Source organism: Camellia sinensis, chromosome 3 (genome assembly GCF_055761805.1).
Source record: "Camellia sinensis isolate YWXY chromosome 3, ASM5576180v1, whole genome shotgun sequence".
NCBI lineage: Eukaryota > Viridiplantae > Streptophyta > Magnoliopsida > Ericales > Theaceae > Camellia > Camellia sinensis.
Genome location: NC_138963.1, coordinates 82,418,465 through 82,424,371, shown reverse-complemented (window position 1 = coordinate 82,424,371; position 5,907 = coordinate 82,418,465). Strand labels below are relative to the sequence as shown.

General features: G+C 35.8%; 2 long non-coding RNA genes across 2 annotated transcripts; both read right to left on the bottom strand.

The window, feature by feature from the left end:
* Positions 1–207: 207 nt before the first annotated feature.
* Positions 208–2,504, bottom strand: LOC114309892 (uncharacterized). The gene is made up of 5 exons (XR_014363090.1): positions 1,775–2,504; positions 1,391–1,474; positions 1,266–1,314; positions 1,101–1,192; positions 208–608 (listed from the first exon to the last, which is right to left on the bottom strand). It is a non-coding gene; the product is annotated as an uncharacterized LOC114309892 (long non-coding RNA).
* A 950-nt stretch (positions 2,505–3,454) lies between these two features.
* On the bottom strand, positions 3,455–5,310 carry LOC114304075 (uncharacterized). Its single transcript, XR_014363089.1, has 3 exons — positions 5,130–5,310; positions 4,453–4,995; positions 3,455–3,695 (listed from the first exon to the last, which is right to left on the bottom strand). It is a non-coding gene; the product is annotated as an uncharacterized LOC114304075 (long non-coding RNA).
* Between the last annotated feature and the right edge of the window lie 597 nt (positions 5,311–5,907).

The following is a 5,907-nucleotide window of genomic DNA, read 5'->3' as shown; positions in this document are numbered from 1 at the left end:
GTCGGTAAATGTTGCCATTTGCCAACGATTTGGTTGTCGATAAAGCTTTAGTTTTGGCAACGACAAATTGGCATCGGCAAAAAATACAATTTTAGCAACACAATATGAGTGGGCCAAAATAAACTTTTTGCTACACATTTACCGATAAGTTGTTTGTCGAGAAAGTTTTACTTTTTGGCAACGACAAATTTGTAGCGGCAAAAAAAATTGAAAATCAGATATATATTTTTTTATAAGATTTACATATTTACAAGAGGCATCCCTCAGGCACTACTGTCACAAACTAATAACATTGATATTAAATCACCTAAAGTTGATATGTAGGCAAAAAAACACTGTTGAAAAATATGCTTTTGGAAGCGTTGTATAAAACCTAAAAGGATAAACTCACTAAAATACTCAAACACATCCAAATTGTGAACCCATAGTAAAAACAGCAGATAACAAAATGAAATCATGAAACTAACAACAACCCAAATTTGCAGCAGACTAGCATCTAGTAGTAGCCTGCTTCACAGCAACATTGCAGCAGCAGCAGCCCAGCAAAATTCTGCAGCAGCAGACCGGCAGCAGCAGCAGCAGACTAGCAGATCAGTAGCAGCAGCAGACTAGCAGAATTAAAGATGAAGAACATTTAAGCAACAAGACAATCACTATTGTAGTGTGTTACCGAGTGGAAGTAGTAAAGATGAAACCATATTTTCTTTCTTTTGGTAACAAAAATTGAATTTCAACGCAATCACTATTATTGAAGTTAAACAATAATTCTATATTTAGAATTTAGTATGTTCAAATTTGTAAATCTATACTTACAAGGATATGTTCAAATTTGTAAATCTACACTTACAATAATTCCGATTTGCCTCACCGCCACCAATGATGCTAATTATAGTTGTATCAGTGACCAATTAAGGTGTTTAAAAAGATAAAATCCACATCAGGGACGTTCTTAGTTAGCTCGCAGAAAAATAATCCCAAGTCTACCACTACAAACTCAAGTGTTATTCACAACGTTCATTTAGAATCTTCTAGTATGGACATAGGGCCATATTTTAATTAAATGAGAGGAAAAGCTGAGGGTAATCAAAATATGAAAATACCTTGTGTATGCTGATATTATTCCATCTTTAGTGAAACTATCTTCTTGTGTGCCAATCTCATGCAAATACAGACAATCAGGATTGCTGCAAGACTGCACCAAAAAAATTTCAATCCTCACCTATAACCAATAATCCAATTTCCAATCAATAATTCAGAAATCATACCACATTTCTCAGCCAGGCATGACAATACTTTGTGGTTCCAAAGCATGCCCTGCAAAATGAAATCCCGACACCTACATAAGAGAATACAGAATAGAACATAAATCTTGAATGTAGCCATTTCCCACCTCAATGATCTACCATCTAAGGTAAACCCATGCACTGATTGAATACATCGAACCGCTTACTCCTCCTTTGGGTAAGTAATATATCTGGGATAGAAATCATGTTTAAGAACAGAACAGTTGTAGTGAAGTAATGGAACAAAAATATGTAAACAAGCCAGTATCAACATACAACTGGATTAAAAGCAGAAATAAAATGCATCATCAGATTAGGCAGTTTCCTTGTACATATGAACTAATAGAATAAGCAAGAGACTGAAATGAACAAGCAATGTTTGACACTGACAGAAACGTTTTGAAGTATTTATAACTCAATTTCACTTCTCAAGGAAGATAAAAATAAATACATAAACAAAAACTAGCAATAATGAAAACACTTAGACTTACACACTACAAGTATTGTTTGCAAAATGTTGACTAGCACCAGCTGCTGTCCGAGATATAGACACCTTCAGCACCTTTTCATACTGACCAAAATACTGTCTCCGCTGGAGAAGTTGCTAATAAAATGATAAAACTGTTAATGAACAGACCTATACCCCTGTTGTGAGGGGTGGGAAGGGGTGAGAGAGAGAGAGAGAGCAGAAATGTACACACGTCTTCATCTGCCAGATTAAGAGGTAACCCCACAATGTAGACAAGATTTTGTTAAATCACTTGCACACTGCAAACTCTGAAGGCAGCAGTTTATACTAACAAAAATCTACTTACAGAGTACAAATCATGAAATGCAACCACAATTTGAGGCCTCTCTCTTCTCAATACTGGACTTGGTGCACACTTGGGACTGTTGAACTTATTTAAAGGTACTTTTGAAATAATTACTAAAAGAAGCTGTGGATGTGTTTGGCCAAGGCTGCTTACAAAATGCTACAATATGGACATGCATGCGTTGCACCTTTTCTGATGGCAAATTTGAACCAGTTACTATAATTAATTAGGTACATAAAAATGACCCCCCACTTAACCAATAAGCTAAGAACCACCTTTGGAGTAACTTCTTATAAAAGTAAGACATTTGCTTAATTTTGCATCATTTTTGAAATTGTAAGTATTCATTCATTTAAGATTATGGCCTCCACTAAATCCAGAGTTCTCAAATCTAAACACCCCCCCACCCCCCTCCCAAAAAAAAAAAAAAAAATAGCATCCTAAAGAAAGCAGGTGAAAGTAAGAAGTTGCTCATTATTTTCCATATTCTCATGAATGAGTAATCATTTATTTGCAACAAATATAGAAACAATAATCCATTGTAATCATAGGTAGGATTAGACTGGTTGATGACATTTCTGAAAGCATTTATACACTCACAGAACTGGTATTACCCTACCATGTTTTGCCATATAATTTTATGCACAAATCCATCATTGAGCATGGGATCCTTGCAGAAAAATGACTTCCATCACCACGACTAACATAGAAAAATTGCAACAGACATTTCACAAGTTGTAAAACTGATTTCATACCATTAGTATTATTGGCTCCTCCATATCTTTAACGGAACTAATTCAAATCATGGATTTGTATCCTCAAACGCTGCCTAAAATATGAGGGAGGCATTTAATTCTCATAAGATAACTAAATTGCCTCAAAGATAATCCACTAAGTTCGGTTCATCACTCCCCATAATATAACCAGCCACAATTAGAAGATATATTTGTTCAATATAAGGGTTATTATTATTAAGTATAACTATCTTTAAAGGTTCACATTAATCTTAGAGACCAAATACAAAGATTTCCAGTACCTGTTTGCTCTTCAAATTAACATAATAACAAGTGGCTAGAAAAAGGTATGCTACTCACCTCCTTCTGTGACTGATAATAGACAATGGGCAGGGGACAGGAACAACAATTGCATCGATTCTCAGATAATCGCTCTCGGATCCTGCTGTCTAAATCAGACTCCTCACCATCATGACATGACAATGACGGATAAACATATGCTGCCTTGTGCCAACATTTGGGCTTGTCAAACCGAATTAAGCTATCAATGGACTTCAAAGCAGCTGATGGCACATGAACCTCACCATTTGAATCTTCCTTCAAATATGAACCATCATAATTAATGATTCCCCAATGATCAAGAAACCGAACAATTCGTGTTAAATCATCAATATCAATGCCAGCTACCAATTCTCGGAAATCATCAACTGACAGTCTCATCTCTGGATTCTCCATGTACTTGGCAACAATCCAGTTACGACATTCCATGTATTTTTATGGCCTATGTTCAGTTGACTTCCCGGAGAAAAAATGTGGCACCACTTGTCTCTCTAATCTATGCACAGTACTGGGCGAAAACCAATCTGCTCTCCAAAGAAGCTCAAAACCAAATGAGAAAAACTAAAAGCAAATTAATATGACATGATGAGAAATAGAGCAATATGAATATTGTTAGCACAAGATCAATAAAGACAGACTGAAACAAAACAGCATAGCAAAATATAGAAGATAATAGGCAAGAAATGATTGTGGTCTCTCATCCAGGTGAGAAAATAAAAGAAATGAACTCTATGTGAAAGCAAAGTATGTGATATGGTAATATGGGTGGGATTTCTTTTTCTTTCGTATTTTAACGGGGCAATTTTAATATTATGAAAATACACAACCAATGATTTTGCTTCCTACCAAATCTCACTACTTTTGATGACAAATGAAACCTATAAAATAAAAGAGTTCTCTTTCTCTCAATTTCTCACCTAATTTATAAACCAAAAATGATAAAAGATTTCTCTTTCTCTCCATTTCTTATCACTTGATCCAAACAGACTGTAATATTAACACACATGCAGAGAGAGAGAGAGAGCAATGTGCCAATGGGAAACTCCAAATCAACAACCCAAAACCTAAAACTCACAAGTAATAATATGGCACAATGAAAGAGACAAACATATAAAAATAATAATTTGAGCAAATTTTTACGAATACATATAAGCATGTGTACATAAATAGAGAACAGTATGAGACATAATAGTTCAAATATCAACCTAAACAGAGCAGATTAGGGCATAAGAAAAAAAATATATATATATATATATAGAGAGAGAGAGAGAGAGCAAGCACCTGCGTGCATTGGAACAACATGAACTCGATTAGCCCCAAAACACTTCACAACCCCTTGACCCTCCATAACCGGAGGCGGCGTAATCACATACGCGGCCGTGGAAGAAGACCCCTGATCGCCAGCCAACACCGGACTATCCGCCGGCACGGCTGACAGCGCCTGGAGCTGTCCATGCGATACGTTCTCCAATATGACGCCGTTCTGCTGGTTCTTGCCCTCCCTACACTGAATCGCCTTCTCCAGGGCCACAACCGCAAGCACAGAGGAGTGGGGGCGATTGACTGTGTGCTTGATCATGGGAGGGAAGTGGGAGATTCGAACCCCGCTATCCGATAAGACCTCACTCTCGCGGGCAATCGGAGCCAAATCGGTGGGACCCGATTGAGGGTCTTCTTCGAATTCGGATTGTTGTTGTTGGTCGAGGTCGTCGTCGTCTTCATTTTCTTCGTCATCATTGTCGAGGTCGTCGTCTTGGGGCTTGGATCATCAAGTGATTTGGGGGTCTCTCTTTCGCTTCTTCTTTCTCCACTTGGTGCGAGTCTCTGTGGAAATGGCAAAGTAGAGAGAGAAAGAGAGAGAGAGAGAGAGAGAGAGAGAGATTGATGAATTTTGAAAATTGAGTAGGAGAGAGAGAGAGAGAGAGAGTGAAAAAGTTAGGTTAGTGGGGTTTGTTTACCTGAGAAGGAAGCTGGCATTGCTGAAAGAGAAAGAGGTGGAGTGAAGGAGAGCGAGCGAGAATAGGGGGTGGTTTATGCAGAGATTTGTGGGGTCTGCGATTTGGTGCTGTCGTGGTTTGAACTTGAAGTATCGATGCTACTACAGAGCTACAGAGAGAGAGAGGAAGTTCTGCCTCTGATTTTGTGGCCCTTCTATGCTTAGACGATTAATGTTGGAAGCATTATAGAATCTCCATTTTTTTTAATTAAATTTAAATTTAAATACCAATTATCTCTAATGCCTCTGTATACAGGTTTTCCCCAGCTTTATTTTTTCAATTATAACAATAATAAAATGTCATTTGAAAACTTAATTGATCTTTTACAGCATTTTTAAAAGACTATTAAAATTGAAATAAATGCTATAAATAAATTAAACTAATTTGAACACTAAAAATCAAAATTATATTTTCAAAATTTAAAAAATTATTTATGACCTCCTAAAAAATAAAATTATACAAAAATAATAAGTATTTTTTTATTTTTTCACCATTTTTTTTTTTAGTTTTTTAGGAAAAAAAAAATTCTAAAATAAGTTTCTGAAAATAAAACCAAACATATTGAAATTGATAATTTAACCAGATTCTTTGGAAAAGTTTAGATTATCTCAAATTAGCCATCTAAACTTAAGAGTGTTTTTGGGCTTGATGTGTTCATTTTGTGATCTAATTTGATGATCACTTTAATTTTACAATTCAATAATTAGAATATTTAAAAAAATTTGAAAAATTATAATAA